Genomic DNA, 15,354 nt, shown 5'->3' on the forward strand with positions numbered 1-15,354 from the left:
ATACGTGGGGTAACGAGAAGCGATTAACACCTCGAGCAGCTCCCGATCATCAATCGCTCGTGAGGGTGTCACCACAGGCGCTCACATTGCTCACGCGCAAACACATAAACGTTGGTGTAAAAGATGGAGCAGCACGGCTGTGCAGCGTGTGATCTGGACACAAGCGATGGAGGCACAACTTGTAGAACTTTGGAAAGCTCATCCGAGCCTTTTCCATGTGGCATCACAAAATTATCACGACCATAACAACCGTGAAAATAGTTGGATTTACACTGTTGCTCAATCACAGCTGCCTTATTAATGTTTTTCATTAGCAATTTAGCAAAGTTGATGGTGGCGGTGTGCGTGTCTGTGTGAGTGAAAGACAGACACAGAGAGAGAGCGACAGATTTTCTGTTATAACCTTCATTTTATGGAGGCACAGTGTGCCGTCCGAGACTTGCACCGCAGTGTCGGCGTTTGTTTCCCTGTTGGCCGGTATTTTCTTCGTAAGCGACCTTTCCTCGACCAATGAGATAAGCGATAATCTGACTTGTCATACTCGAATTGTCATAAGTGTGCTGTCAGCGCATTGGTCACAAAGCAGGAGAGGGGCTGGGAATTATGTTTTCAAACAAAGTGTTAATTCCATTAAAAGTTATAGACTACTTTTGATTCTCACTGTATTACGGGATAAAGTGCGTCCCTTATTAGCTCAATACGGGACGTGAACTTTTGTTTCTAAATACGGGACGATTCCGTTTTTTAAGGGACGGTTGGCAACCATAGCTGTGTGGTGCTGGAAGATGAGCACACATCCTCCTGATTTTGTGAAAGAGCCCATGTCAGCTTTAATTATTGCTGCCAGAATCTCCTCCAATGATTACATCCCGCGGTTAAAGGATTTTTCTGTTGTTTATTGTTTAGTTTAACTCTTGTTAGCTTGCCACATTCTTGCCTTAGTACTAGCAACTGGGAAGATACACTGAAAAAAGTCTAACATGCAGTCATTCATTCAATCTAATAAGTGCCATTCAAAACAGAATAAAATCATTGATTTGATTGTGAAACCCTTTCTTTTTGCATTTTAAAATACCACTTTTGATTTGGATGAAACTAAATATCTGTACAAAGGACACAACGCAAAGTTTTTGATTTCTCTCAAAACATATATTTCTTTTCATGTTGAACAGATAATATCTTTAATTTGAGTCAAAGTGATTTGCACTTGAACACGCCCACCAGAAATAGACCGGGACCCATTTTTATTCTGCATGGCTGCTGGAAACATCGTGTCACATCTTTGATTAATTTCATCTGAAAATAAACGTAAGTAAAGCCAAGTGTGTTACAAAAGCTTTTATAATTTGTATTGCCAAAATTGCAGAAAATAACCCCATTTAAGCTGGGTCGACAGCAGTGGCGGCTGGCCCATAGGGGGCGCTCGGGCTCCGCCCCCCCAAATGTGGAGGAGTAAAAATATATATTTTTAAAAAATTCATCAATGATAGTTTTACTATGTGTGTGCCCATATACAGCCAGGCGTATTTTAACATTTTCACCAGCTGACTCATTAAAGTTCAACCAACAAACGGTGTTTTTCTTCTTCTGGGGCGCTCGTCAAAGCGCCCTTGATATGCAGCGAAATAGCCTATCATTAAATGGTTGCCAGGGGAAAATAATAAATATTTGACCTATCAGCGTCGCTGAATTAAATGGTTTGGGGGCGCTTAAAATTGCGCCCCTGCAGAAAACGCGCGAAGATTTGCTGTTCTAGAATTTTACCTCAGTCAGTAGCCTAAGTGAGCTATAAGGTCAGAGAGAGACGATGGCAGCGGTATTGTTAACGGTTGAGGCACAGCCTCCCCCAAATTCGGTTAGATCGCTTCTAACCTACCCTTTTGCCAGAAGGACAATGGCAGAAAAACTGCAAGTTAAAGAGTTGGGACCTGACAAGCCCGAAATTCAACTAACCCAGGCAACGAAGGAGAAGTCAAAAGCATACAACAGGACTTTTTGTCGGAGTTGGTTCCAGCGCAAGTCGTGGCTGACAGGCTGTGGAACAGCTAATGCACTTTTTTGTTTCCCGTGCATACTGTTCAAAAGTGACAAGTGTGATTTGACGTGGACACAATCTGGACAAACCGACTTAAAGCACCTCTCCGAACGAATCTCCGAACCCTTAACCATATTTACTCTCTTTCTCCATCCCTCTCTCTTTCTCTCTTTAGCCCACCCCCCCAATCAGTTTACAGTTGTTGTTTTCAATAGTTATTTTTCATTCATTCAAAAAAAAAAAAAAAAAATCTGTTCATGTTCATTTTTACAAATCTATACAAATGGCCAGAATATGGTTGTTCATTTTAAATTTAAATTAAAATTGTGTTGTTTGATGTACTCATTAAATGGGTCATTTTAGTCGATATCATAAAAATTGCCCCCCCTGAGATTTTTTTCAGGAGCCGCCACTGGTCGACAGCCACCCCTAATTTTTGCATGATTGTAGCTGCTAGCTATAAGCTAGCTAGCTATCCTGCGCAACGTTAGAACTGGTTACCAGAAACCGACCATCACAGTCGGGAATGCAAGTTAGGCAAAAAGCCGTTTTTTACCAGTATACTAACTAGCTAGCGTTACCACGATGCATCGGTGGTGGATACAGCTAGCTAGCATAAGTTCATAGTTCATAACATTCATAGTATAACTCCGTGCTCCGCTTCGTTTGAATTTTTCTGGTGAGCTCGCGGTTTCTAGACACAAGCTTGTGTTTGTGCTAGTGATGGGTCGTTCGCGAACGAAATGGCTCTTAGAGCCGACTCTTTGACGTGAACGACGCGAGCCGGCTCCTTATCGCGAGCCGTCACGTGGGTTTTTTTTTTTTTTTTCTTTCTCTCAGCCTCTCTCTCGCACTTTTTTTCCGCTTCACTCTGCACGCGAGCCTTGTGCTTTACGCTGGGCAGAGGGGGGAGGGGCGGTAGTTACACTCAGTAGCACAGGAACAGAGCCAGAGAGAGAGAAAGAGAGGCAGGGACAACAACATTAGAAAGGTATAGTAATCATCCACAACTATTTTCGGTTGCAGATGATAAAGGATTGAGAAAGTTTATTTATGCAGGTCCATATGACAGAGAATATGCATGTTCTTTTAGTTTTCATATTATAATTTATATTTAATTGTGTTGTGGTTTGCAGTGTTTTGTGTTCTTTTCACTTTAAATTTGTGAAAGGAAAAAGCTGAAAATTTAAATAGTTAAAACTTGAAATGTGAATAGTTGATTTTTGTATTATATGATTTATTTATTACATTTTATGTGGAGTGAATAAATAAAAGTATATTTACGGTGGCCCCTAGAGACAAAGCACATACAAACTTCAAATCACGTACGAACTCTGAAGCATGTACAAACTCCAAAACACGTAAAAACACGTACAAACTCAAAAACACGTAAAAACACGTACAAACTCCGAAGCACGTAAAAACTCAGAAGCATATAAAAACTCAGAAGCACATAAAAACTCAAAACACGTACAAAAGACAACAGAAGTGCTCCAGGATGCTGGGCGCAGTGTTGAGCCTTTGTTATCTTGTGGCTACACAAGCCAGCAAGTACCAACGACCGGATTTGGTGTGTGGTAATAACAGGTAAATGAACTTTTTTTTAAATTATTTGAATATATATATGAGTGCCTGTGTATAAATACACAAACAATACACACATGCTTTCAATTGTGTCATTTAAGTGATCTAGTAGCTCTGCTTTGGAAGTTCAGTTCATGCTAGAAATGTGTTTTGGAGTTTGTACGTGTTTTGTCTCTAGGGGCCACCGCATATATTTATATATAAACATATATAAATAAAACCACTTGTTTTTACGTTAGTAATTCCTTTTGTGCATAATTTTATATTATTGTTAATAATAAATTAATTAAAGCAACAAAACAACCTGAAGAGCCGGTTCGGAGCCGAAAGAGCCGGCTCTTTTTAGTGAGCCGAACCGAAAGAGCCGGATCTCTAAAAAGAGCCGGAAATCCCATCACTAGTTTGTGCGCGCACGTTTGTCTCTCTTCATATAAATATCTGTGTGTTATGTGTGTGTACACCGAGCGCAAAAGATAATTATTAATGTGCATGATTTAGAGACAGAAATAACACGCCAGCATATAAGATCAATGACATAAGACTAATTCCTTCAATTGACTTTCAGGCGCGGCTCGGAAAAATGTGCATTTTCTGAAGAAATTGTAATTTTAACAGCAAAAAATTGACCCTATGCCAAACTTAGTCGCTAATGGCTGGTCTGTAGACTGTTTGGTATGTCATGTTACGTATTTCTTGGTTTTTCTATGTAATGTGTTTTATAGAGAAGTAACATTATTCTTTTTTTTCTGTATGCTTTCAGAACCACAGATCGCTCCATCCATTCCATGGCTGAAGCATACATTTTCATTTAATCTGAACAGGTATCATTTTGCATTTACACTGCACATCCTTTTTAAACATTTCATAATAATCTAGACTCTCCCTCATTATCCTCTCATTCACCTTGCTGATGTGTTGAGGACTTGATAAAAGAATACATGGTATGTCCATATCTGTTCTGTCTCTACATGAGATGCAGTCTCTTGATGTAAATTTGACAACTCTGCTATTAAATGCAGTGATTAATGTAGGACAGCAACGATTAATCAACTCATCAAGTTAATATCTTAGGGTTCTGTATTGTTTTCTTTTTTTTTTCTTGGGCTTTGTGGAACATTTATGAAAATGTTCCACCATTGATTTAATTTAATGATTATGCAATTCACAAATCTGATTAGTCAAATAATTGTTCTAATAGTCTGTGACCAAACAACTATCAAAATAGTAGTTTATTATGGTCAAAGATTTATCAGGTGTGCCAGACTTCAGTTCTTCACTTGTACATTTTGTTCCATATTTTACCTCAAGATATCCCAGAAAGATGAAGCTGAGGAAGAGCTGCAGAGTACCACCATGGCACTCTTCGTCTTCAGGGACAACTCAAGCCTCCTACATCAGCCTCGAGACATCGGGATAATCATTGATGGTGTGGAAGTCCTGAATGAGTTGCCTTCTGTGGCAGCTGGAGTGGCAATGGTCTTTGGACTCTGTTATGCTCTTAATATGGAATATCCACGAGGATTCAGGTTCACCTTTGAGGCTCTTCAAAAGATTATGATGGAGCTTGACTTTAACAAGATGACCTCTAAGATTCGCAAACTTAATTGTGAACTTAACACTGCACAGTAGTGTGTTTGCATGCATGTGTGCATGTGTATGTGCACATGCATGTGCATGTGTGCTTGGTTGGCCTGCAGTGGTATTCTACATTCAAAATTTATAAGAACACCCATTTGAAAGGGAGATTTAAGTTGATTTCATTGATACATGTGTAGATTTTTTTTTTTTTACATTGTACACGCACAGTGCACATATAAACATTTTTGAGTACTTGCAAATTGGTTTAAAAAGAGTTTTTATAATGGTTTTATGCCAGTTTTAGACAGGTTGCAGGTTTTATACTGGTTTTCAAAAGATTGCAGGTTTTATACTGGTTTTCAAAAGATTGCAGGTTTTATAAAACAAACATTTCTCTAATCATTTCTGCCGTAGCACTAAATCTGTATATTACTAATATAATAATATTAGTAATATACGCCTCAACATACGCTCATCATATTCTGTGATTATAGTTAAAATGGTTTGGAACAATAAATAATTTTGAAATAATTGGTTGGCCAACTGTCTTGTTTTTTATAGGAAATGCAGAGCATGTTTGAACTGAAATAAAATGAAATGTAAAAAATATAGTTTGAATATATGTAAATCAATTACCTGGCTTCAACACAAACATATTAGTTCATGTTAATTTGGTTCGATGTGAATACATTAGGTTGGTTAAATTTCAATATATTAGCTTGGTTCAATAATTAAAATATGGTTCTATGTAAAAAAAATCAATTTGGATCAATGCAAAATTTAAAGTTTCAGTCAAGTCTAGTAATATTGTTTATATCAACATAAAAGTATCAGGTCATATCAAGTGACTCAATTTGGATTCTATAAAGAGAAATATTTTGGATGTGACAACTGGACATCATTTTTTTTTATTTGAATAGGGTTATTCTTTTTACAGTGTATGTGCTATTTAGCCAACTTCTGGTCTTACAGCGACCCCTTGTGGACCCTACTAATTATAGTATTACCTGTTTCTGTTTCCAGACAACCATGCTTATAGTCACCTATACTGCATCTGCCACAATTATAAGTGCATATCTGGCTGTATCACGGTTGGATTAATCATGGCAAGCCCTGCTGTAACCAGTTCTTCTGTGAAGCTTCATTAAAGACGGTGAACTAAACTCCTGGACTGCTGCAGTCTTTCTGACCCAAGACTTAGGCCAGACTTGTATACCCAGCACTTCCAGTACATATATATTCTACACAAATGTTTATCAGTTGAAGAATCAGACTCCTTTTAAACATTATATTTGTACTAAATGTGTATGTAAATATGGTGTCTGTATATTTAATGCCTATATTTGTGACTGTGTTTCTGTTGTAGTTTATTCCTGTATGAATGTTAAATACTTGACTGAAAGTATTAAAAATGTATTTGCATTGCTTTACAGAAAAAGGGAAAAATCGTAGGACTGTGGGGGAAAGAGTGATTACCGCAGTTAAACAACTCGTGTAATTATATTAGGTTCATCTTTAAGGAACTCTGCATGTCTCCAAACAGCTTTGAATGTCTTTGAAATGAGAATAATACAAATAGAAAAAGAAAAAAAGTGGACACATGCAGACAAAGTAAAGAGATGAATATTCAGTAAGCTATAAAGATTCAAAGGTCTCTCAGTTTTTCTCAAATGTGTGTGAGGACTGCTTGTTTGTATTCTTGGATGCACTTAGTAAACCCAACAGCTCAGCTATTTGTTGTTTGTTGTTTTTAAAAGTTGCAGGAAGAACAAACTTCTTAAATAGTAAATGAAACAAAGCACAAATTCAAAGTTTTTTTTTTCATTTTTATTATTTTTAATTTTTGTTTTTTAACTCAAAGTGTCCTGTTGTAACTGGACTTTTTGAGTTAAGAAACAGACCAAATCCCAACAACACTTCCCTCATGGTGCTTTATAATGTAAAGTCAAGACCCTACAATAATGCACAAAGACTCCAATCCCCTAGAGCAAGCACTTTGGCGACAGTGGGAAGGAAAAACTCACTTTTAAAAGAGAGAAACCTCCGGCAGACCCAGGCTCTAGGATGGGGTGGCCATCTGCCTCGGCCAGTTGGTGATGAGGGAAGGAAGTTGGGAGAAGAAGAGTAGTGATTTTTAACCACTCTGGTTTCAAAATTAAATTTAGAAAGCCCAATTGAAATGAATATTCACATGCACGTGTTGGTTCGACTTTAGCGTGCACATGAGAAAGCCCTAAAGATGATGTTTTGGCTCCTCAATTTTGCATGTTTTTTGAAGCTGCTGACGATTGCTTCATCCATTACTGGGTTTCTTGACCACATTAAGAGTATTGGAGAATCCCACCTGTCATGGAGTTCATTGTATATTGTCAGGGCGAGTTCTCCAATGTTCTCCAAGGACATTTTGTACTTTTTTGACAAAATTTTGTCCCAGATCTTCTGGAAAAGCCTCTCTACAATAAACTCGGATGCTACTGGATTCAGTGTCATCGTCTCATTTCCTTCGCTCATGGCGTGCATTACCAGATCTTTGGTCACATTTTTTACAACTTCCTTGTACTCTTGCCTGTCTTTAGAGACACTGAGTACTCTTGGTGGTAATGCCAAGAGGTGTTTGGTGAAGACTGAGACGGTAATATTGTCAAGCTGTTCCCTCAGATTAAAAACCAAAAGGTTTTCTTTGCAGTTGTGTGTGTTGCAAAGATCCTTGAGAATGGCCTTGCCCACATTAAAAATGCTGTCGTGGGATAAATTCAAGTGTTTCTCCTCAACTTCAGGCCAGATTTTCTCAATCAGACGATGGCTGATGCAGTCAGGAGTGAGGCGCTCTGTGAAGATCTTGTATTTGGAGGAGACTTTTTCTTTGGCCAGTAAAACCACCAACTGAATAACCCAGTTGACGCGCACCTTTTTCTGCAGCTTCAGTGTCTTTTCCAAAGCTGAAGCTGAAGCCCGATTGGTCTCATCTTTGAATACAAACTGCACTTCTTCTAACACTTGTTTTTCCTGTTCAGTTTGTCTCTTTGTGTCCTCTACCATTGTCTTCTCCTCTGACAGTGCTGCCTGTGCTTCATTCACTGCTTTTTTGGCCTCTTCACACTCTTTCTTTGCCAGTTTGGTCGTTTCTTCGAGTGCATTTTTCACTTGGTTCAGTTCAGCTTTTTCTGTGGCGTTTGAAACCATCAACTGAACAACTTTGTTGACACACAACTTTGAGGAGGAATCTGGGGTTGCCGTGTCTTTTTTCTCTGTCTTAGCCTCGGCTAATGGCTCTGTCTGCTCGTCCACTTTGTTCTGCATTTCTTTCGTGTCCTTCACCACTTTCTGTTCTTCCGGGACTTTTAAATTTTCTTCCTCCTCGACCTCCAGGTCGCCCAGTGTGCTCTCTGGCAGAGTGCACACTAATTCTGGTTTTGCTTGTTGGTCACTCGTTTTTGACATTTAAGCTACGATGTTACAATGAATCAGACATTCAAATTAAGACTGAGGGTCGCAGAACAAAATCTCATCCAGTGAATCGCTCGTGACTGTAAGAAACGTGCTGGTCCAGTGTGGGTTTCACCTGCAATTTATAGACTTGAGTTGACTGTGACGTCACGGCCTGGTTCTCTTGCCTTTCATCTTTGAACCAGGCCCCGCCCACAACAACGTTCCATATTGGCTCATTGAAAATAGGTAACGCCCACAAAGAACGGGCTGTCAGAGTTTCTGACGTCATGGCCCGATTCTCTCTTTCCTTTAATGTTTGAAAAAGGCCGAAAACCATTTTCACCACTTATGCAAAAGCTCTTCTCTGTGGTAGAAAACCTTTATTTTCCACGCTCTCTTCACTTCCATCCGCCTCTATCACGTCTTTTTGCCCACTCCCAGATTATTGCCTGTGGTCCTGTGGCTTACTCATAATATTTCAAACAAGCGGGCGAACTGATCTATTAATGTTTCCGACACACAGTTTACTTGAAACTGCGCTGATTTTCAACAACGAATAAATGACATCTTCGTTTTCTGTGTTATATATATATAATGAAAAAAGCTGAACTGCAATTTTTTTTAAATCAGCCTTAAAACCAACCACACCGATAAAATATATATGCCCTCGTTCTTTTCGCCTCCGTGCTCCCCTTCGCTCACTTCATCTGCACTTGGCTAGTTTTATTCTTCTTCGCTTGCACAGCCAAGACGAACTTCATGGAAAGTCCTTGTGGAGAATGGCTTCATCGAGCCACTGTTGGCCTCATTTGGTATTTCGACTGGTTTAATTTTGCCGAGGTGAAGACGCGGTACAGGACTGCGCCGTTTCACCGGTTTATACTGAGTGATATTTGCATCCTCTGTGGTGCTGGAAGATGAGCACACATCCTCCTGATTTTGTGAAAGAGCCCGTGTACACTTTAATCACAGCTGCCTGTGTTGCAGTTTATGTCCTATGTCTAATGCTTAAAGTTATTTATTATAAAGTCTTTCATCCAAATATGAGCTGAAAGGGGCCAACAGAGAGCAGCAACCTGAAGATGAGGTGGGACTTCGGCAATTTCACTCGATCATCTTTTCAAAAGAAAAATAGAAAAAATAGAAGAAAATAAATATGCAATTCTTCTGCATTAGATTACTTGTAAAAATGCCTCTGAGTTCATCAGGCTAACATTTAGCAGCTGTATGATATGAAATAACGAAAGAAGCAATAAATTGTTTATGCCATAAACAGTCTGTATATCTTTTTATAGCTGGAAAACATTTCACTTACCAAAGCTGGACACTTGATGGGTGCACAGAAAAGTGAGTAGGAAAACCAGAAGAATAAAATGGAAAAACATTGTCCCAGATAGATTTTTGGAAATCAAATGTGTGAAAATGATCAAACATGAAGTCCAAACGTGGATGGAAAGGGAATGGGTTTTGCTTTTCTGTTGCAGAGAGCAATGGTGACAGTGGAGGCTGTGTTTTGTTTGTTTTCTTTCTCCCTCAGCGCTGCATCCACTCGTTTTGTTATAACAGCCATGCCTTCAGTGAAAGTGGGTGTTGTAAAATCACCAAACAGGAGGCATGACAGAAGCAGGTCAGGTCTGCTTCCTGGGGAGGTTCTCGTGCATCCCTCTGCAGAATATTTTTTCAACTGACCTTACATAATGTGAGTAAGTATGGAGCGTTGCACTTTTTTAACAGGGCATTAAGGGAAAAGTAAGGACAAGAGTTTTGTAAGTCAGCCCTTGACTGGTTATAGTCTGTTCAGATGCTGACACTACTAGAATAGAAAGACCCTCACACAATAACAATAATAATAATAATAATAACAACAATACTATTCATAAAGCGCCTTTCAAGACACCCAAGGACACTTTACAATAGGATAAAACACATAATGGAAAAATGACAAAATGAAGAACAATAAAACAAAAACACAAGATAAAATGAACAAACAGTGGGTTCACAGTAAATATGCAGATTTGCAGACGTATCACTTATATCTCATCTTTTAAGCTTCATTAAAATCCATTTTTCCCTCTGACGTACAAAGCATTTATGAAAGTAATCTGACTGTTAAAAAAGTAAATCTTAAAATTAGACATACACAGCATGCGCTGAGCTGGATGTGTAGAGACAGAGCCGTATGTTCTGGAAACTGACTAGAGAGTCAGTTTGGGAGATGAATCCCGAACCACTTTGACTCAGGTCTGCTGACACCAAAGATCAGAATAATGAAGATTTCTGGTCATTTCCAAGGTTCACCTGAATTGCTCAGACTGTGCACCCTTCACTGGCATGAGAAGCTATAGGTCCTGTTATCTTGGACACCATAAACACCACCTCTCTGTGTGTCCAGTATTCACATTTAAAACTATCAGAGCTTTTCACAAAGCTGAAGCAAATGTTTCTAGACCAGGAAAGCTTTCACTTGGGTGGTCTCAGAATTTCACTTTAGTTTTCCACAGATGATGTTGTTCTATTGGCTTCATCAGGTGACGGCCTCCAGCTCACACTGGAGTGGTTTGCAGCCGAGTGCGAAGCGCTGGGAATGAGAACCTCCAGTGCAACTGGAGAAATGTGGAGTGCCACTCCAGGTCAGGGTCCTGCCCCAAGTGAAGAAGTTTTTTTTGTATATCATGGATGTGTTCACGAGTGATGGGAGAAGGGAGCAGGAGATGGACAAATGGATTGGTGCAGTGATGCAGACTCTGCACCAGATCGTATCATTATACCGGTCGCGCTACATCCCTACCCTCACCTATGGTCACGGGTGTAGGTAATGACCGAAAGAATGAGATCATCAATACAAGTGGTGGAAATGAGCTTCCTCCGAAGGGCGACTGGCCTCTTCCTAGAAATGGGGTGAGGAATTCAGCATCTGAGAGGGGCTTGGAGTAGAGCCGCTGCTCCTTCACATCGAAAGGAGCCAGCTGAGGTGATTCAGGCATCTGACAAGACGCCTCCTGGGAGAGGAGTTCTGGGCATGTCCCCCCAGGAGGAGGCCCTTAGGTGCAGACCAGGACACACTGGAGAGATTATATCTCTCGGCTGGCCTGGGAAAGCCTTGGTTTTCCTTTGGACAAGCTGGAGGAGGGGGCTGGGGAGAGCGAGGTCTGGGGTTCTCTGCTTAGGCTGCTGTCCCCGAGACCCGGCCCTGGAGAAGCGGAAGGAACTTCATACAAAATCTGAGAACAAATAAAAAAATGATATAACTAAGCACGGTCCGCTGTCCTTCCACTTACTGTATGATTTTTCTCCCAGCAGTATTAGTGGTGTGCTACCTTAGAACAAATTCAAAGATAGTTTATATCACACATGACAATCTTTATAATACAATAGAATAGCCCATTATTGTTATTGTACATGTACCACGACTGGGATTTCCACATCAACTGCACAGGAATAAAATATAAATAGTAAGACAGCAGGAATAAATAACAAACGGGAGGAATACATAAAAATTAGACATACTATAGAGACGTGCAGTTTGATGATTAAATGCCAATGACCTATCAAATCACAACAGGATCCCAGCAGTGATAGGAGTTAGGATGGGACTCCCCCAGAGATGCAGATGGAGGCTTGGATGGAGCTCTGAGGGAAAGCGGTGAGACAAAGGTTACACAAATGAGAGTCTGACAGGCAGGATGACAGAAGAGCAATGAGCTTTAAAGTATATGGAATGGGAGCTGACAGGGGCAAGGAAAAACCTTTTAACAGGAAGAAATCTCCAGCAGAACCAGGCTCAGGAGCCAGTAGGGTTTGGGGAGAGGGAGACAAGACAAATAACATGCTGTGGAAGAGACTCAGAGATTAACAATAACTCATAATTAAATGCAGAGAGGTGTAGAAACACATAGTGAGAGTAAAATGGATGTGAGAAGGAAAATCATTCAATGCATCATGGGAATCCCCCATCAGCCTACACCTAATGCAGCATAACTAAGGGAGGCTTCAGGGTCACCTGATCTAGTCCTAACTATATGAAACTTTTAAGCCTAATCTTAAAAAGTAGAGATGGTATCTCTCTCCCAAATCTGGTTCCACAGAAGAGGGGCGTGAAAGCTGAATGCTCTGCCTCCCATTTTCATTTCATTTCATTTTTTTTTTCATTTATTTATTCATTTTCAGGCACAACAAATACCTATATTGAACATAAAATGCACAAAACAAAAAACAAAAATTGCCTGAAAAAGGAGTGGGACGAAGAAAACTTATTAAATCCCACCCCTATACTCACTCATCAACAAAAAAAACAAACTTCCCGCAGCTACGCCCATCATTGCATACAGACCCATCAACAGCCCCGGGCACATACAAGCATCTAAACGGCAGCTCGCAAACAACAATTAGAGCCTTCATAACTGAATACAGAATATATAAATTATAAATTGGATTACCACAGGTAACAGGCAGTAATAACTACAAGTAACAGACACACATACATATACATACATATATATCTACACACACAAGTACATATATGTACATACATACGCACACTTTATTTATTTATTTATTTATTTATTTTGGAATCCATACCAGCAATGGTAAGAGAACAGACATTACAGAGCACACTAAAACCCATCATTGAGTATACTGTGACCAGACCAACTGTTTGTAGAGAAATTTAAATCTATGAATATTTTTGCATTATTTCAATTGTAAACTCAGACTGTTCCAGATTTTCACACCACATACAGACACACAAAAACCTTTACGGGTTGTTCGAGTTCTGGGTAATTTGAATTCTCCAAAGCCTCTCACATTATAAACCTTTTCTCGAATTTCAAATCTAGTTTGTAAATTTGCCGGTAAAAGTTTAGTAAAAGCTTTATACAAAATTATGGATGTATTGTAATTAACCAGATCCTGGAATTTAAGTAACTTTGCCTGAAGAAAGAATTTGTGAGTATGATCTAGATAACCAGCCTTGTGAATAATACGCAGTGCTCGTTTCTGTACTGTGACTAATGGATTAGTTGTATTTTTATATGTGTTTCCCCACACTTCCACACAATATGTAAGATATGGAAGAACCAGAGTACAGTACAGAGTATGAAGTGCATCTTTATCAAGGTATGGTTTCACTTTGTTCAAAACTGCGAGGCTTCTGGAAATTTTGGTTTTTATGTGTCTGACGTGGGGTTTCCATGAAATTTTGTTATCAATTACGACTCCCAAAAATTTTTTTCACTCACATTATCAATTGGTACACCTTCAATGATAATTGGTAATTCTACATTATATTTTAAATTACCAAAAAACATTGCTTTAGTTTTATTTATATTTAATGATAATTTATTTATGTCCATCCATTTTTTTTATTAATTTTAGCTCCCTGTTTACAGTCATTACAAGATCAGTATAATCATCGCTACTGAAAAATATGTTGGTGTCATCTGCGAACAGTATGAGTTTAAGTACTTGAGAAACATCAAAAATATCATTTATGTATACATTGAAAAGTTTTGGTCCCAACACTGACCCTTGGGGAACACCACATGTAATACCAAGTTTCTCTGAGTGGTAATGCCCTATGCTAACATATTGTTCCCGACCCGTTAGGTAACTTTTTAACCAGTTACCAGCTTTCCCTCGAATACCATATCTTTCCAATTTATCCAATAATATTGAGTGATTGATTGTGTCGAAGGCCTTTTTGAGATCAACAAAAATACCAACTGCATATTATTATTTTACTTTTAAATACTCGAGGAACCAGAACTAAGTCTGAGAGCAAGTGCTGTAATGGGGTGATACAGTTCTGTAAGGTTTTTAAGAAAAGATGGGGTCTGATTATTTGATGAGAAGGACTCTTACTGCAGAATTTTGGATCAACGGAAGACTTTTCAGCTGTTTTTAGGACAACTTGATAATAATGAAACTAGTTTTTCAGCCTCACTCTGCTACAGGATGTTTCTAATTTTAGAGATATTGCCCAAATATCTCTTAGATAAGATTAAGACAATTCATTAAACTTATTATCTTGAGTGTATTTAGTTACCTTAGGTTAAACCAACATTATTATTCTATTTTGAAAATAACATATGTCTGATAAACCGCAATTTAACCTGTTTGCAATATATGTATTTTTCTTGTTCATTTTATGTTACATTTAAAAATATACAGCCTGTCTGCAGCAATGTTAACCAGGCTTAAAGCTGATGTTACGCTAATCTCCAAATCCTGACTCATGGTACAGGCCTCTGCTCTGAGCTCTCGCACGTTTTGGTTGGTTTTGTTTGCTTAGCTGTTTTGGTGTTGGCCCTCCCTAAAATATTTTTGAACTTCATGAGCTGTCTCTAAAAAGAAATTCAAATGCTGACAAAACTGATACATGAACATAAACACCCTTCCTGTGGTTTTGCCTTATCAGCTTCAGTCATGTGTGACGCATGTGTGAAAAGTGCTTGACACCTCACAGAACGCACTTTTTAGAAAGTGAAAATGTTTGAACTTAGATAACTTTGTTTTTGTTTTTTTACATAAAACATTTATATATTACCTTAGTTTTTGTTCTGTGTGATTTTTAATTTAATAAAATGTTCCCTCTCATCTGACAGCACTCATCATGGGCATTAATGCCATTGTATTTTGGGACTTTTAACGATTTCTTTGAACTGCTCTTTTTCCCTGCATCAAAATGACGACCTTTCCAGAGACATTGATAGGCCTTGTCAAGTTAAAAT

General features: G+C 38.9%; 1 long non-coding RNA gene across 1 annotated transcript; it reads left to right on the plus strand.

The window, feature by feature from the left end:
* The first annotated feature begins 974 nt into the window (after window positions 1-974).
* Window positions 975-5,704, plus strand: LOC308395779. Its single transcript, XR_013971458.1, has 3 exons — window positions 975-1,308; window positions 4,380-4,440; window positions 4,928-5,704. It is a non-coding gene; the product is annotated as an uncharacterized lncRNA (long non-coding RNA).
* The last annotated feature ends 9,650 nt before the right edge of the window (window positions 5,705-15,354 follow it).

The sequence above is a fragment of the Rhamphochromis sp. 'chilingali' genome (assembly GCF_963969265.1).
Source record: "Rhamphochromis sp. 'chilingali' genome assembly, chromosome: 4".
Taxonomy (NCBI): Eukaryota; Metazoa; Chordata; class Actinopteri; order Cichliformes; family Cichlidae; genus Rhamphochromis; species Rhamphochromis sp. 'chilingali'.